Below are 18,803 nucleotides of genomic sequence, written 5' to 3' on the forward strand. Positions count from 1 at the left end.
AAGGATAATTTAGGACAGGATCTTCCCTCTTCACTCATGCCTGTGCCTGGTTTTCACCCAGAGACTTCGGTATAATTTCTGATAAAACAACCACAATGGAGGTTGTTTTATCAGAAATTATAATCCGCAACATTTAGGAAGGAAGCTACATGGCAGACGTCGTGTGTTCTTACTGAATCTTTTGAAGACACAGACTTGGAAAGGTCAACATTAGCAGTAGCACAGGGCTAAGAACATCTTGAGTTTTGTTACAGAAGCAAAATTAATCTTTTCAGTTAATCTCTTGATATGAGATTTGGGTAAGTGATGGTTGGAGGGGGAAGCGGATAGTGTTGGAGTTTCCACCTAAGCCTTAAACCAAAAGAAATGCACCAGCAATTCGTCTGTTATCAGAGAACATTGCATTGCAGAGTGAGAGATGCTGACTCTTATGTTAATGAAGAAGTGCCTTGATTACAAATGTTCTCTGCATTCATATTGTTTATTCCTTTGGGAAGTTTGGATGATTTGCAGGGCAAGATTCAGGAAGTGTGGGGAGCTGGATGAAATCTTATCATCATGGCTACAAAATCTTTACCCTATTCTCTAAGAAAATCTTATTTAATCAATAAGAAAACATAATGATATAAGGGAATTGATTGACTTCAAAGACAAAGATCCTCCAGAGAATTCAGAGGCTGTATCATAACAGTGATGAGGAACAGAGAAAAGAGGGAGAAAAGAAGATGTTTAATGTGAACAGAAACTACACACACACACACACACACACACATACACACACACTTTTATGGTCCAGGGAGAAGCGCCATACAATCACATTCAATTATTTCCGAAGAAAGCAACTTCAATGATCATCTATCCAGCAAGTAATTTTATCACTGAATGTTCTGACCAAAATGCCCAGAAGTAGCCCTCACTGATCTCTTCCTTAGGTAATCACTTAGAAAATTCCTTTCTTCTGGAACCAGCTATTCTCAACCGACTATTCCTCTTTGACATCCTAGCAAATTAGAGGGGTGACCTTGACGAGTTCCTGACAAAAGCTATGGAATTCTATCATACTAGCTCTGAAGGTATATTCCATATGTGATTGATTAAATGAGAGGTCAATGAAAAAGTTATAGATGATCTCAAGTGTGCAAATGCGAGCAGCACATGTGACAGAAAGGTAAAGGAGGAATACACTTAGAAAATCATGTCTGTGTCTTCTGTAATGAATCATGGCAGTGAGAGTCAGACTGTGAGAGATTAAGAAGTATAAAGCATAACTATGAGAAATTCGGCACTAAGTGAAAAGTGTTTGGGGATTTCATTTATTTGCATACTTGTGTGTGTGTGTGTGTGTGTGTGCGTGTATGCATGTATGTGAGCACATGCATTTTGTTATTTGTAACTTAGGGGGGAATGTTTGTTGATGGGATGGCATAAGAAAAGGGTATGAAAATACTACACTGTGAACAGGTTAAATTAGGAATGAAGATGAAATCAACCGTGAACATAGGTGGGAAGCTCATGCTGGAAAATGAGGTAGAGAACGTCTAGTTCAGACAGACTTCTAGTAAAAAGAGATAGGGTCCCTTCAAAGACCCTTATTGATTTGTGAGTTAAATGATTGTTCTTGTAATTTATTCCTTTCCCAGGTATTGTATTCATAAAGTTTCTAGCATATAGGATTATCGGCCCCCAAGTTTCCCATATCTCATTCTATTTTGTAGGGTTAAAGTGTTATAAACATCACAGGATTTTAAGCTGAGTGTGGATGGGTAAATAGGACTCGAAACTCTTGAACTTTCTGTTATACTGCAGCCCAATGTTTACTCTTAAAATTATAGTGCATTCTTTTTTTAAAGAAAAACCTCACAGAGTTGGATCGGGTTTTAACAAATAAACAATGCAAGCTAAATGACTTCATTCCTTTAAAAACCACTCAGTAATTCTTCGTTGTCTTGAAGAGACCTAAAGTCAAGACCATGTTGTAGAAGCTTTCTTCCCCTCCATGTAGGCAAGCTACACTTTCCCTCTTGAACTTCACATTTCAAACCCTTAGGTACAAACTGTGCTTCCCTGAACCCAGAACCCCTCTTGTCTATGTCCTTATCACTCAGCCTTTTCTTTCCCTTCATCTCCACCTCTCTGTTCCAACTAAACCAACTTCCCCAGGCCTCCCCTTAGCCCACTCACATTTGATGGGTTAATTACTGCTAATTATCTAAGCCTCAGGCTGGTTATTTATTTCTTCCATGAAGCCCCACCTGAACTATACTCTTATGACTTTGATTCCTGCTTTCTTGGTATTAATTATAGCCTATTTTAGTGATATATTTACTTGTCTGTTACTTGCTAACCAGAGAGTATGCTCCTTGAGAACACTGTTTCATCGTCTTTTTATAACAAAACCTTAACTATGTCTGGCACATAAGTAGTCAATAAATACTTCTTTCTTATGTGTGAACTCTAAGCCTTTATTTTTGAAGTGGCAACCCAAGGGGAGAGGGACATATTTCTTAGTTCTTGTTTTTAATAGTTTACATATAGAAGACTATATGCAAACAAGTGATAGATAATATTTTTAGGGAAATGTTCAGTAGCCTTTGGAATGCAAATAAGAACTACCAGTGATTTAAGTAAAATACAATAAGTAAGGCAGTGAAAATTCACTCTTTTGGTAACCACAAATTCCTCAAGACCATTTTTTTTAAGCTCATAGATAACACCGAATCCATTTGTACAATACCCAGCTAAATATAAATGTTTAGAGAATTAGTATCTAATATGAAATACTTGCTTATTTAAAAAAATTTTTAGTTAATTAAGACAAGACCTTTATGTGAAATGATTAGAAAATCTGTCAATAGAGGTAGAAAGATACAGAATACATGTGTATAAATGGGAAGCTTATACTGAGCCATATTAATAGAGACCAATGTTTACAGGAACATACTTGTTTCAAAGCAGTACTAAATAATGTGTCCACTTTTTATTTCTTTATTTACTTAAATGTTTTCTACACCCTTTTAAAGAAAAATTGGGGGATTCTATGTCTCAATGTAAGAGAAATTACTGGTTTCCCCTACTTGGAAATCCCATCTTGAGTGACACATTTCCTAGGAGTATGGCATCATTTTTCAAAGACAGCAACTCTGTGTTCTCTTGAGGCACTGTTTGGTTACTTTCAGCCCTTCAACTGCAATGTAAGGTCTTTTTTCAGAAAGGCAAGTATCAGTCATATTTGGTTGTTTTTTTTTTTTACCAGCTTTCTACCTACTAACTGAAAGCAGTGAACTGCTCCACTTTTTATCAAAAAAAGAAAACCATAACTTTAAAAGTAATAAAACAAAACCTCTTATGTTTAGCTATACAGACTCATATAGAACATTATTTGTAATCACGACAATATTATGCTTTTAAGTTAGCCTGAAGCAACATCTGTCTTCGGTAACTATTTTGAAAACTTATATGATAAAATACATAAATATGTTTTTAATTACATATATTGTATTTGGCAAAAATTAATGTTTTTACCATTCTAGAGACTGAGATATAAAACCTCCATATAATATAAATATCATTTATAATTAAGTTATAATCTTCGAAATACACACATACACAAAACACACCATAAATTTTGGAACACAGAAGACGTATTGTTTTTCTCAACATGTAAATTTTTCCATTTAATATATATTTTTAAAAAATTTAAACTAACTGAAAGTAATCACATGGATTATAACACTCCCCTATTAATTGAAAAAATGATACATTCTACCCCATTGATAGATTGAGATTACTAAAACCATATCTAAATAAGAACTGTTTTTGCTAAGTTGAGGGAAAGTTTAGAAACATTCAATCAAAAACCTGTTGCTTGGGCTTCCCTGGTGGCGCAGTGGTTAAGAATCCACCTGCCAACACAGGGTACACGGGTTCAAGCCCTAGTGCGGGAAGATCTCATATACCGTGGAGCAACTAAGCCCGTGCGCCACAACTACTGAGCCCACGTGCTGCAACTACTGACGCCCGTGCGCCCAGAGCCCGTGCTCCACAACAAAAGAAGCCACCGCAACGAGAAGCCCACACACCGCAACGAAGAGCAGCCCTCGCTCGCCACAACCAGAGAAAGCCCATGCGCAGCAACAAAGACCCAACGCAGCCAAAATAAATAAATTAATTTAAAAAAACCCAAACACCTGTTGTTTGAATTAAATCTCTTACATTTATTTGGGAATAAAAAATTTGAGTTAGAGATAAATTAGTTCAGGCTAAGTATAAAAAAGTAAGATTTCCTTTGTATTTTTTTCTCCTAACTGCTGTCAGAGAGTTGAATGTTTCTTCCAACTTATTTCTGTAATGTTTATTTATGTATCAATTGATTCTAATTTGGGTAAGTTACATTCCATTGAAGTTCATTCAATGTTGAAATTCCATTCAACAATTCAAAAATTATTTTAAATTTTTTAACTTTTCATTATAGAAAATTTCAAAAGCAGGTTAAACTAGAGAAGACAGTATAATGAACCCTCATTTACCCATCACACATTTTATCACTCAATTATCAACTCATGACCAAGATCATTTCAAATGTATCCCTACCTATTCCTCCCTGTTCATTATATTAACACAAATTCCAGACATAATATCATTTATTTGAATTTCAATTAATATCTGAAAAGACAGACTCTTTTCCAAGATAAAATCAAGTACTGTTACCAGACCCAAAATAAGAATATCAATATTTCTTCAATATCACCAAATATCCAAAAGGTTTTCCTGAATGTCTCATTACTTTGCACAGTTTGAGTCAGAATAGTTAATATCTCCTGTTAAAAACAAGACAGCAGGACCCAAATGAAGTCACTTATGCTAAGTGCCACATCACAAAACTGAAACTTAATTAGTTTCATCTTTCCCCGAAATGAATCTTAAACCAGTCAACCAGGAATCACCTGATCAGCACTAATTAAGCAATCTGCCTGACAGATCCACGCAGTTCCCTAACGGAAAGTCAACTTGCAATCACCAACTGCTTTTTTTTTTTTTTGCCTAGTAGAACTTTCTTGCTCCCTCTCCCTTCTGCCTATAAAAGTCTTTCATTTAATACAGGTCCTCAGAACTCCTTTCTTTCTACTAGACTGGATACTGCCCAATTGGAATCCAGTTTTACACACATAAACTCTTAAAACGCCTCAGTTTATCTCTGAACAGGCCTGGTGTCAGGAGAGGGAACAGCAGCAGACCCCGGCCCACTGCCGCCCAGCCCACTGCCGCCCCAGCCCCTAGGCGCACTGAGTAACCAGGCAGAGGTACCTGCTAAGTCCAGCGAGCTCGCTGCTTTCTCGCTGCCTCCGGAGGTGATGGGCGAGTCCCTGGATCTTAGCTCTGCAGCGTTTGTGTTATGAGCTTTCAGACTTTCTTTGAGCACTTCTTTTTCCGGGATGGGTTGAGAAACTGGCCAGGGTTGAACTGGGACAGACTCAGCACCCAGCCTGGGTGCAGTGATGGATCGGTTTTGAACCGGAAGCCAGACCGCGTCTGGGGATGGACTACTTCCGACTCAGAAGCCGGACCAGGTCTGGGGAAGGACCGGTTCCGACTCGGAAGCCGGACCAGGTCTGGGGAAGGACCGGTTCCGACTCGGAAGTCGGACCGGGACTGGCATATGACGGGGTTCAGCTTAAACTGGACTGGGTCCAGGGTGAGGCCTCAAGTGAGTAACATTTTGTTTTAAGGCTGAACAAGTAGGTTAACCTTACTAAAGATAATCTTGACTACAGTGGCCACGGTGGAGAACTTCTAACCTAGATAAACTTATCCATTTATGAGGTGCCCTACAGCAAAAAGCGTCTCAGTCAAGCACTCACTGTAAAGGGTGAAGGTCCAACTATTTTTCCTCTCCTCTGGCTTCTAGAGCCCAGGATGAGAACTGCTACCACACCCCACTCGCTCCAGCGCTTGTAAACTGGATCCTGAGAAAAGTAGCAGAAGTTGGCAAAAGGTGAGAATTTTCACCAAAGTCATTTCTTCCCGATTTCTAACTGTGGTGCCTGGTCGAGAGAGGAAGGTAAAATTTCACATTGTCCTTTCCTTTCCAATGTTTTTAAGAATTGCCTTTTCTAAATTAAATTTTATTTTTTAACTATGCAAAATACTTACATGGTTCTAAAATCATACTTATAAAACAAGGTCTATTCAGAGAAACCTAATAATCTAATTGGAATCTAACAATTCCAACACGCTACTCCTGGTTTCCTCTCTCTCCTGTAGGTAAATATTTTAAAATGTATATTTTTCTTCCACTTTTACGTATAAGAAAATGTTCATAGATATATTCATTGTGTATGTGTGTATATGTGCTTGTGTGTGTATGTGTGTGCATGTATGTATATATATATTCAAATCAACCCCCCCACCCTTTCTTTGATAAGCAGTGGAAAAGTATATATACTTTTCTGTACTTTGCTATTTTCACTGAACAGTATGTTTTGGAGATCACTCCATGGCAGCACAGAGAGATTTTCTTCATTGTTTATAGCATAATAGACTCTATAGTGTGAATGTTCCATAGTTTATATTAGCAGCTACCTTTGGGTTTCTTTTTTCTTTCTTCTTTTTAAAGAAATGTTTACAAATACTGCTAAAATGAAGAGCCTGGTTATGGATACATCCATATTTTTTCCAATGCAAAAATATGGAAATAGAAAGTGGAACTGCTGGGTCAAATTTCATATACATATGCATTTTTTCTGTTTGTTACCAAATTTTCTCCATAATGATTTTATTTTGGCAAACTCTTAATGATTTTTATAGGACATAGTAAATATGAAAGTACAATCAAGTTTCTTAGGCTACTTTGTGCCTTCATATGATTTTTTCCTTTGGGACTTAAGAGGACTCCTATTTGCAATCATAGACTCACAAATTGAATTCCTATTTGAAAGTTGGCCTAAATAATAAATTGCTCAAACTGCTACATTGTATGCATACATGAGGTGGAGAGTGCATGTCTGGAAGTGATGCAACTGGATGAGTTATTAAACCGTAACTATTTTCTTACATTTATAGTCCCATGGAATTCCAGATACCATTGTCTTTTTTTTAAACATCTTTATTGGAGTATAATTGCTTTACAATGGTGTGTTAGTTTCTGCTGTATAACAAAGTGAATCAGCTATACATATACATATATCCCCATATCTCCTCCCTCTTGTGTCTCCCTCCTACCCTCCCTGTCCTGCCCCTCTAGGTGGACACAAAGCACCAAGCTGCAGATACCGTTGTCTTAAAGGCATTAATGCTTGCTGAATATTTTATTTCCATTTTGTATTCTTTTGTATTTGGGTATTCTCTAGTGATTTCTTTTTCCTGAGATAATTCTCAAAAAAGCTTTAACGTGAAAATAATGGAAATAGAAGGGAAGATTTTGCAAAGTAAAGCATTTTTAATCACTTCTTAAACATTTTAAGGTCCATTATGTAACAAAAGCCCAGTATTATAAAAAGTAGTTCTGTGTTTTTGTTTGTTTACTGGTTAAGAACTCCCTTAAATTACAAATTGGGTAACTTACTTTTTCCCAGAGTACTTCAAGACCTAGGAATGATTTTAAGAATGTTTCACTTTCAACTCTGAAATTGCTTATGATCAACCGAGCAGAGTATTAGAAAACCTTTTGTCAAAGGGTAGAAAGAGGGAGGACAGGCAGAGAAAACATGTCAGAGGAGTTTCATTTTAAGTTTTGAGCTACTTCTCATTGCCACTCTTCATTTTCAGCCAAGCATTGTTTTAGTCCATAATCACTGTCTTTCCCTTATCATCTTGCATTCACACCTCAGCTCACCTTTATCTGGCTTCTGCTCTTCCATGAAATGCCTCCCAAAGTCCAAAACAATATTATATTGACACTGTTCAATTCTTATCTTACTGGATATCACAGTTGCTTTGTACACTATTGATGACTTCCTCCTTTTTAAACCTTACTACTCTAGAATCAGTGGAACAGTCCTGTCCTGGTCTGTTCAGTCAAACAGTGGAGCTACTCAGCTCTCTTTCCTCCACCAATTTTCTTTTATATATGTATGGTTTCTCTCATTCTTCCAGCCCTCTATCTCATTTATATGTTTGATTCCACATAAACATGACTACAGAGCTTCTGAATCATGTCATTGTTTCTGTGTACCTCTTTTTGGATATGCTATAAGCCACTGAAACTTAAAATATTCATCTTTCTTTACACCCTTTCCCATCAGTATTTCTTGTCTCAGTTTATGTCACATTCACTAAGAGAATCTTAAAACTTCAGCTCTTATTTCAAAATTTCACTCTCACATTCACCTCTAATCAATCATACAGTCTTGATATTTCTCCAGTAGGCCTCATTGCCTGTGTCTCTTTACCCATGGACCAAATTTAAGCTCTCATCATTTCATGCCTTGTCCCTTTCAATAACCACCCAACTTGTCTCCTTGCGTGAAGTCTTACCTAAATCAAGCCAATCATCTACATTGGGGCAGAAGGATTCATTTAACACAAATTTGATCCCGTCACTGGTCTGCTGAAAATATCCATTGCGTTCCCATCACGTACAGGATATAACCCAAATCAATAAGAAATGCCTAAAAAAAAAAAATAAGAAATGCCTGTCCCTCTAGCTCATCTTCTGTGACTCCTTGCCGTAAATATCATGCATTTGCTTTATCAGATAATCTTTCATAGCTCTGTGCCTTCCCAATTGTTTCCTCTAGTCAAAACAGTCATCTTCCAGTTCTTTGTTATCCTGCTTTTATGTTTACTTTCATATTCAACTCATTGATTCCCCCAAAACAATCCCATCATTCTCTGTATAACTTTATCATAGTAAAGACCACAAAAAATTGAACTTCTATGATTGTCTCTCTTCACAATAATGGGGTTGACTTCTTATGCTCCCAAACTCTAGCAAATTATATGGCATAAATAATGTTTGGTAAATGTGGGTTGCATTGGACTGAGAAAGGTGTATTAGCATTTCTGTATTGACTATGAAATTGAACCAGGTTGGTGGAAAGAAAACCATACAAAAAGAATCAAGTCAATGGAATTGAAAGAATAAGAAAGAGCTAATAAGTAATATTTGGATGAATTAATTTATATGCTTAAATTATACTTTTCCTCCTACAGCATCATTTAGTGCCTGATTGACTGTCACCACATTTGTGCCAAGTGATTTTCAAACCATGGGTTGACATGGTTATGAATTGCTCAGTTTTGTTAATTTTTTAAAGTAATTTTGTTCTATATTTCCTTTGCCCTATCTATGTGTTATACTACCTACTAATATCTGCTGGCTGTGTAAAAGACACCTAAATAATATTTATGGGCTTCATGTTCCCTAGTTTATGTTCATGAAAATGGTATTTGAAATTCCATTTGTTTATACGTATTTATTATTCAATTCAAATACAAATTTTACTTAGGCTATGAAAACTCAGGGTATAAGTTCTAAGTATTTAAGTGAATTTAATACTTAACATTCAAGTTCAACTTATTGCTCTAAAAATATGATGTCCCATTTCAAGGAGGTAGCTTTCATAATGTTTCTGAAACATCAGATATTTTCCAGTAAATTCTGAGTAAACTGATAAAAATCACACAGATTAACTTTTTGGGGTTTTTATACATCATTTTTCATTTATTTCACTTATATAAACTTCAAATAACTCACTCTCTTGAAAGGTCCATAAGAAGAAAATATGACTTTTTTTTGTACACAAAGGCTACGTATTGTAGACATTTCTTCTCTCTTAGCAGCCCTCTTTTACCTTTAACTACCTTTTATGGTCTAATGTTTTGAAATACTCTATTTATATTCTAGTTTTAAGACAGACATTAGCTTGGAACACGAGCAACTAAAATAGTGTGTTTAAGGAGGGATAGGTAAAATATAGGCGTTAGAAAATGCTGCCTGAGCTACATGTTTATTTTCAGTTTGTGAATTCCTTGATAGTGTTCAATAACCACAGAGAGGTTGAGGGATCAGATATCCAAAAATTAACCTGCATAATGATCTAGGCAGTGAATTCATAGACAGTTATGGAAGTCCAGGGCTTGTTATTTGCACCAGATTTCCAATCCAGCTTGTTTGGTTCATATTTCATGTTCATATTTGCTGGACCTCTTTTTCTCTACGTATTGCAGTGGGCACAGTTCAGAGAAATATTGTTTACAAGTTGTATTGAAAATATTTCTATATGCAAAGCGTTCAAAACTAACTTGGGGCATTTTGAGGCAATCAGCACACTGCCAAGTTCTTCCGTCTTTCAACTCTCCATTTGATAGAGCCTAATTATTGCCAATGCAAACAGTTCTTATAAAGGATTAGGAATTTATATGACAAATAAACAATAGGAACAGATGACTTCTTCAAAGCAAAACTTTTTTAAAATTTAAAGTTCTCAAAAAATAGAAATTTATATAAAAAATCATATATGTAAACCCTGCTTGAAAAGTTTATATGGTTCTTGGCTTGGGAGATTGCAAAAAAGAAGACCTAACAAGCCTCAGCTTAAATTTGGAAATTAACTTCAGAAATAATGCGGGTGGCATAGAAGTTTTCTGGAGAGTCTGGTAGGTAACAAATGAACAAGTATATACCCTAACTAAAAATGTATTGACTATATAAATAATTGCTTTGTATAAATTATATACATTATTTTATATATATCATTTTCTGAAAGTTTCTCTATACGTCTCTTCCTACATACTCTTATGGATTTCAAGAAAGACTCATTTAAGACTCATTTTATTAAATTTAGATATTTGTCATTGGTGTTACAGCATTTTTCATACTGCCTTATAGCTTGTTAAATATTAGTTTTTCCCACAAGATAACTTCTCTGTGACTAAAAATCGTAAGTCATCACTATATCCTTTCAACCTAAATATTTCATATTGCATAAACATATACTTTTTGAAAAAATAAATGAACATATAAAAAATTCAATATAACTATTTATAATGTCTCTTTTAAAGCTTATAAATATGGATCAAACAGTTTATAAGCAAACAATAAACAAATGAATAGAAATATTAAACGAAACATTCATCAGATTTAAGTGTTAAATTTTTCAGCGTTATCTCAAAATAGTCAATATTTGATGGATACTATCCAAAAAATATTGTGCGGGTTACAGGCTTACCACTAAATCCACCATTTGTACTATTTCTTTTGGGTAAAAGTTGTATACTTTTTCCCTGCATATAAAACAAGGGAGCAGTAGGAATGAAATTTGCTAATTTCAAAGTAGCAATAGAAATATTTTCAATACAACTTGTAATGCATAGATAACAAATTTAAGCAAAAAATCTCTCTAGATATTCCAAACATTTAAAAAAAGTAGGAGCTCTCAAAGGTAAAACATGCTTGCTTTTAAATCTAAAACCACTGACTATGTACTATTAAAGGACTATTTGAATCACAGTATATTGGATTATTCTGTAATTGAAATTAGCATAAATAGTGCTTTATTAATTAAAGAAAAAAAATCAAGGATTTAGCCCTTAGTTTTAGATTCTATAACTTGTAACATTAGAGAAAAGCTAAGCTGTGTTTTTGCTATTTCTGACATTATTCTCGACTTGCACAAAACTTCACCAAGATTCTAATCGGAGAAGCAGAGGACCTTGCAGGAGGTTTACCACTTTAATGATTATAGATGGATACCTTGAAAGCTACAGATAAATTGAGGGAGTTAGATAAGTAGATAAATGATATGTAGACATATAATGAACTTTTCCATAATGGTTAATAAACACATTTCATGTGTTGTCCTCGTCTGGATTTGGCAGCCCTATCTTCTCATGACAATCAGGATCCAATACCCCTGCCACTCTAAAAACTCCTCTCTTTGCTTATTACTGCTCTGTTGCCGTGAGGAGGCTACAATGACAAGGGACAGCCATAGCTTTAGGTGTTCTTGGGAAAACTGTCTCCTCCCTGCTCACAACAAAACGAAGCAAAACAAAAAATCAGAAAACCCACATTTCAGAAAACAATGATCACTTTTCAAATTAATGTTAGTATCTAATCTCTTTTGCCTTAAAAAAAGTTAACTTAAAATGTTTCTTTTTGTTCTAAATGCAAAGCTATATTTTTAGCTGTAATCAAAAATACATGCACACATTACAAAAAATGTACATTTTTAAATGTACAAGCATGACACAAATTAGTTTTATTTCAAACTTTTGTCCAGTGGGGAAGAAGTGAAAGAAATGAAATATAGATATTGCCCCTTATTGCTAAGGTATCTTATCTAATATTTTTGCTTTGAAAATAGTTTCTTAACTGCTTGTCTTGATTTGGAAATTGATATTGTGATTCATAATAAAAAACATGTACTTGATCTAGTCCCCATTTCTGGCACAGAGTTCCTAAAACCCTTAGAATTTGCTAAGTGATGAGAACCAGAAAGGTATCTTTTGTGGTGTTTAGAAGGTTACTTTGGATTGCACCAAAAGTTGGGGGCTGGTTGCCAGGAGAACAACCAAGTGATTAGAGGATTGGAATTTACAAGGGAGAGAGGCTAGGGACTGAATCAATCATCGATGGCCAATGAGTTAATCAATCATGCCTACGTAATGAAGCCTCCTTATAAACCCCAGAAGGACGGGGTTTGGAGAGCTTCAGGGTTGGTGAACATGTGGGGATTAGGGAAGAGTAGTGTGCTTGGAAAGGGCATGGAAGCTCTGTGCTCTTTCCTCATACCTTGCCCTATACATTTCTTCCATCTGGCTGTTCCTTCTATAATGAACCAGTAATCCAGTATGTAAAATATTTCTCTGAGTTCTGTGAGCCACTGTAGCAAATTAATCTAACCCCAAGAGAGGGTTGTGGGAACCTCTGATTTATAGCCAGTGGGTCAAAAGTACAGGTAACAAACTGGGCTTGCTTGTGGCATCTGGAGGGGGGGGGAGAGGGGCATGCAGTCTTGCGGGACTGAGCTCTCAACCAGTGCAATTTGATGTTATCTCCTGGAAGATATTGTCAGAATTAAGTTGAATTGTAGGACACCAAACAGGTGTCAGAGCTTGTTTGGATGTGTGGGGAAACACCCTCCCTGACACACACGCCTTCCATAGGCTGGAAATTGAGAAATTGGGTCCAAGAACCCAAAATAGGACCTAATCCTTCTTATTGGCAGTGAGATGAACTAGGTAGTTTCGTAATTTCAAAATCAGCTCTAATTTTGATATTATGTAATATGGTATTTCATATAAGTCTTTGACTACATTATACGTTCATGTAGAAGATAACTCTTTTAAATATTCATTTTATATCATGGCAAGTTTTGGATATAGATTACTATGTTAGAAAAAAAATTGTTATAACAGAGTTGGGAAGAAATCCAAGATATCAATGTTGATCAATTCAAGATTAAAATGTAAATATTCAGTAGGTTAAATAAATTAAACTATTTCATTATTAAGTAAATCCAATCTCTATCATATTTACCATTTAAGTCTAAGCAAATGGTGGCAATAAAAATACTAATGAAAGATATTTTGTCTAGATATTAAATCCATTAAATATAAATATACAAATGAAGGTACCTTACATTCATAAGGATAATTCATATAACTTTATATAAATTATTTATTACAATAAAAATTATAAAAAGGAAAAGTTATAAAAGTTTAAAGATATTGCCTTATCTAGATGTAGAATTCCATGTTTTAAATAGAAATGTGTCTAGCCACCAATTATCAGGTGTTGATCATCCAAGACATTATAATTTAGGTGTTATTTACTGAAAATATGCCATCTGTTGGAAGATTCAGAGTATACGGAATAAATTAGCTATTTCTTTAGCACCCCTAAATCACTTTATATCTTTGTGATACATATAAGTTCTTAAAATATTTGGTAGTTGAAGAAAAAAATATATAGATTTAAAGATGTGGAAATATATACTTTAACACATTTTTCCATATGGGAGAGTTATAATTTTCACAGAGAAGCAAAGCCAAAGTTTATATATCACTTGACAAATCTCCCTGACAGTGAACATTCATTTTGGCATCATATAAACCACCAAATATACATGTGAACATCATGACTTAATACCTCAAACCATGACAAATTTTTTGCTGTCTTAGCTTGCCTTAATTTCAAAACATCATTATATGTGCTCTGAACAATATCAGAATCTGTGCCTTTTCAGTAAATCTGGTTCTCATCTTAACATTTTTAAAATGTATTTGTTTTTAATGGCTTTTCAAATGTAACAGACTGTCGTTTGAAGGGAGGGATAGAAGGAAAAAAGACAGCAGTAGCATTTTGTATTGATAGTATAAAATGTATCCTTAAGATTATAATTCACGTACCTGCTTATATATATATGTACTGATTTTATATGTATTACGATAAATGTTAACATTTTAATAGTACTAAATACATGGATACTGTGTCACTGATAGCTATTTATTACTTATTGATGGTGTGCTTTATCCTTGATGCTTTTCAAGAAGTTAAACGTTTGTCCAAGGATAGAAAAGAATCTCCATTTCTGCCACGCCATTACTTTAAAATATAGGCTATTTTAATAAATTTACCAAATGAGAAGCATATGTGACCTATCAAGACCTACTTGGTGTCTTATTATAAATTTTGGAAATCTAGGATCTTATAAGTACATTCAAGTTGTGTTTCTTCTCCTGAGTGATTTCCTTATCAGACCAATGTATAAAGTGTGACTGGTCATTTCAGGAAACGCCTGTCATCCCCAAATCTTATAGGACTTGTGCACACATGAACTTGGAGTGTTGCAAATGTATGGCAGAAATGCTTGTTTGGGTTCCTTTGAGTGAATACCAGAGTGGGTCTAGCTGTGAAAATTAAAGAAAATGTGTACATGAGTGTCACTTAAGGAAAAAGCCATGGTTTTAAAAACTACACATATATTCTCACAAAGAAAGAAAAGCTTAAATTGGTATACTATAATACTTCAGTGCAAATTCCTGTGTCAGAACTTATGCTAGATATTTAATTGCTACATGCTTTGGTTTTTCTCGTCTTTAAACTAAGAATGATAAAAGAAATAGCTGTGTCAAGAGTTTTTAGAGAGGGCTAAATGTATTAATAGGTGTCAGATATTTAGAATCATGTTTGATATATAGAAAGAGTTTAATCAGTATTACTTTTTTTTTTTTTTTTTAATGGTACGCGGGCCTCTCACTGTTGTAGCCTCTCCTGTTGCAAGCACAGGCTCCGGATGCGCAGGCTCAGCGGCCATGGCTCACGGGCCCAGCCGCTCCGCGGCATGTGGGATTTTCCCGGACCGGGGCACGAACCCGCGTCCCCCGCATCGGCAGGCTGACTCTCAACCACTGCGCTACCAGGGAAGCCCTCAGTATTACATATGATGATAATCATGATCATGATCATGATCACAATGATATTGGTGGGACTGGCAGTGGTAGGAGTGGTGGTGGTGGTGATGAAAACCAACTAAGAATAATGTCTTAGTTTGAGTACTTCCAAAAGCAGACACTAAGACAGGGGCTTAGTTACAAGTACTAATTATTGGGAGGAGGGTGCTCCTGGGAATGATTACAATGGAATAGGGAAAAGTAAGACCTATAAGAGAGATACGAAAATAAAGAGCCTGTTATAAATGGATTATTAGTGAGGGCAACTGGAGCCCAGTCCTGCTGGGGACTCTGTAAGAAGCCCTGTAGAATTTGCCTTAGAATCATCCCATTGTGGTGTGGAAAGGGGAGGGGAGGGAAGGGAAGAAGGAAGAAAGCTGGGCATTTATTCACTGTCATCATGACCCTATTGGTTTAAGGAGTTGTTCTCATGGTTCCCAGGAGCAGAGAAAAGAGAGACATAGGTACTTAAGGGAGAAGCTTTCAGCTTACTGGAAACCATCTCTATCTGCTATAGGTGAACTAGATGGGTCAAGGAGTTAAGAGTTAAAACATCAATGTAGTCTGCTTCTTCCAAGTTAACCTGTAACTATGAAATTAATACAATAAAGACTTAGGCAAATTCATGCAAAATTCAGACCAGATTATAAAGGAAAAGTTTGTCCAATAGTTATTGGTTTAGTAAAAAATAGGGGGACATTTGCATAGTTCTAAATTTTACATTTATAGATATATTCTAGACAATAAGTTTATTATATATTAGTTGTTAATTTATAGAGTTCTTCTTTATAAAGATTGTCTACCCACTTTCTTTTGTTCTAGTCAGCACAGCATTACTATGAAATTAATTGTTCAAGCACTTTACTTTTTTCATGATCTGTGACTGCCTCTTATAAGAGAAAATTCCATTACAGAAAGTTGCCAAAAGTAGAGTGGCTTAGTGTTGTTTTTCCAAAGGCAGATTAAGAACTCTGAGAGCACTAAGTAGACCTTTGAGTTTAATCTATTTTCTTGGTTAGTTGTGGGATATTCTGATCTATGCACACATACAGTGTTTGGAAGATGCATCTCCCATATGAAGCAGAATCTGACATCCCACTTTGGATTTTACTGTAAAGAGACTGTCTTCTCAAATGGTTGGTACCTTTTATAGATAGAGCAAAATAAATATTATACTATAATGCCAGAGCAACTCAAAACTAAGTTATTAGACTAGACTAGAGTCATGTTCCCAAGTTGATGGTTAGGAACTCTGGAGGGCTTTGTATTTATAATTTTACATATAAATCATATAACATATATGCTGTATACCCTCTTTGACATGAAACATTTCACATTGAAAAAAAGATGTGGTACATATATACAATGGCATATTACTCAGCCATAAAGGAACGAAATTGGATCATTTGTAGAGATGTGGATGGACCTAGAGAGTGTCATACAGAGTGAAGTAAGTCAGAAAGAGAAAAACAAATATTGTGTATTAACGCATATATGTGGAATCTAGAAAATGGTATAGATGACCTTATTTGCAAAGAAAAAATAGAGGCACAGACATAGAGAACAAATGTATGGATACCAAGGGGGAAAGGGGGAGTGGGAGGAATTGGGAGATTGGGATTCACACATATACACTGTTGATACTATGTGTAAAATAGACAGCAGATGGGAATATACTGTATAGCACAGGGAACTCTACTTAATGCATTGTGGTGACATAAATGGGAGGGAAATCCAAAAGGGAGGGGATACATGTACATGTATGGGTGATTCATTTTGCTGTGCAGTAGAAGCTAACACAATATTGTAAAGCAACTATACTGCAATAAAAATTAATTAATAAAAAAATTGCTAAGGCTATTGTGAATAAAGAAAAGAAAAAGACTGATGAAGAAGGCAAAGTCAGTGTAGAGACTAGGAGACAGTGGAAGACGCGTTTAGGAAGCCATACCTGGGGCTTTAAATCATTGCTGTTTTTTCCTGAAACTCTTGGAGGGATGAGTATTTAATTATTGTTATTTAAATATTATATGTGCATCTTTTTTATGGGGATACATCTCAAGGAAGTTAAAAAGCAAAAAAGTACTTGTGAACTGCCACTATAGAGTAAGCATTGCACAAGAATCACCAGGGAAGCTTCTGACACTGCTGAAAGTTTCTCTGGGAAATGTTCTCCAAATTTAGAGAGCTGTGTGTTTCTTTTGTTATTTTATCTTGAATTATTCAGTTTAAAATTTGCTGATCAGATGGTAGACGTGAAAGTCCACTTGTTCAGTGAATGCTAAGCTACTAGTAAGTCATGTGATTAAACCCTTCATATGATTTCTGATTAATACAGAATAAGTAATATTTTGCACATGTATCTTTAGAAAAGATTTAAAGTGTATTTCCTCTTCATGCTCTAATGGGGCCATTTTCCAGACTATCCTGGCAATCTAAAAAATAAAATTAAGTACAGTAAAGTCAGTTTTTAATTTATATTTAATTCATATCAAATGACGTATAGTGAAATTTTTTATCTACCTCTTATATACTACAGAAAAATTCTTACAATAATGTTACCAAAATAAAATATTCTTATTACTGTACAGTTAATTTATTACCAACTTTATGTTTTTAATAACCAACATCATCAAAATGTCCAATATATATAGACTGTATCTAATCCAAGTCTGGAAGGAAAATAAATTTCTGACTAAAACTATTAGATCTTAACATGTGGCTCATTAACAATATCAAAATTTATCATTACCACATACTTTTAAAACAAGGGTCACTGATTTTATTATTTATTTCTAGTCTTTGAAATAAATGTTCTGCTTTCGAAGAAGTTGCTTTGGAAGCTTATTTTTTCCCAGTATGTAGTAAAAGATAAAAAATTAAATTAGCTGATCCATCATCATGTAAGCTTTTCAAAATTGGGAAATATAAAAGCATTATAAAAGTAAACTTGAACGTTCATGATTATGGCTAAGAAAAGTGCAGTCACAGAAGTTTCACTATACCAAGAATAAATCTTTCTCTGGATGATGACTTGAAGGAATCCAGTTTTTCTTAACCTCAGAAGAGGCCCATAATATGTTAGTAAACTTATATTCTATGTTGACACACTGAATTGCCATAGATTAACCCAGCATACTTTAGTCTTGAAGGATTTATTACATTCTGGTCTACTGATCTAAAAGCCAGCAAGGGGACAGATGTGCTGGTGGTCAGGCCCTTTAGAAATATTTCACATGATCATGAAGTAGGGTGGAACAATTTTTTTTCATAACACAAGTCTAGCCCTGATAAGATGCATTTTTATAATAAAATCATATTATCATAGACTCTAATCTGCATATGAAAATACCATCATATCTATTCTCTCAGCTTTCGACGGCCCGACTTAGGTTCTCTCTCTTTTG

Source organism: Delphinapterus leucas, chromosome 9 (genome assembly GCF_059928025.1).
Source record: "Delphinapterus leucas isolate spDelLeu-1000000601 "Yukka" chromosome 9, BTC_Dleu_Yukka2, whole genome shotgun sequence".
In the NCBI taxonomy this organism is placed as follows: domain Eukaryota; kingdom Metazoa; phylum Chordata; class Mammalia; order Artiodactyla; family Monodontidae; genus Delphinapterus; species Delphinapterus leucas.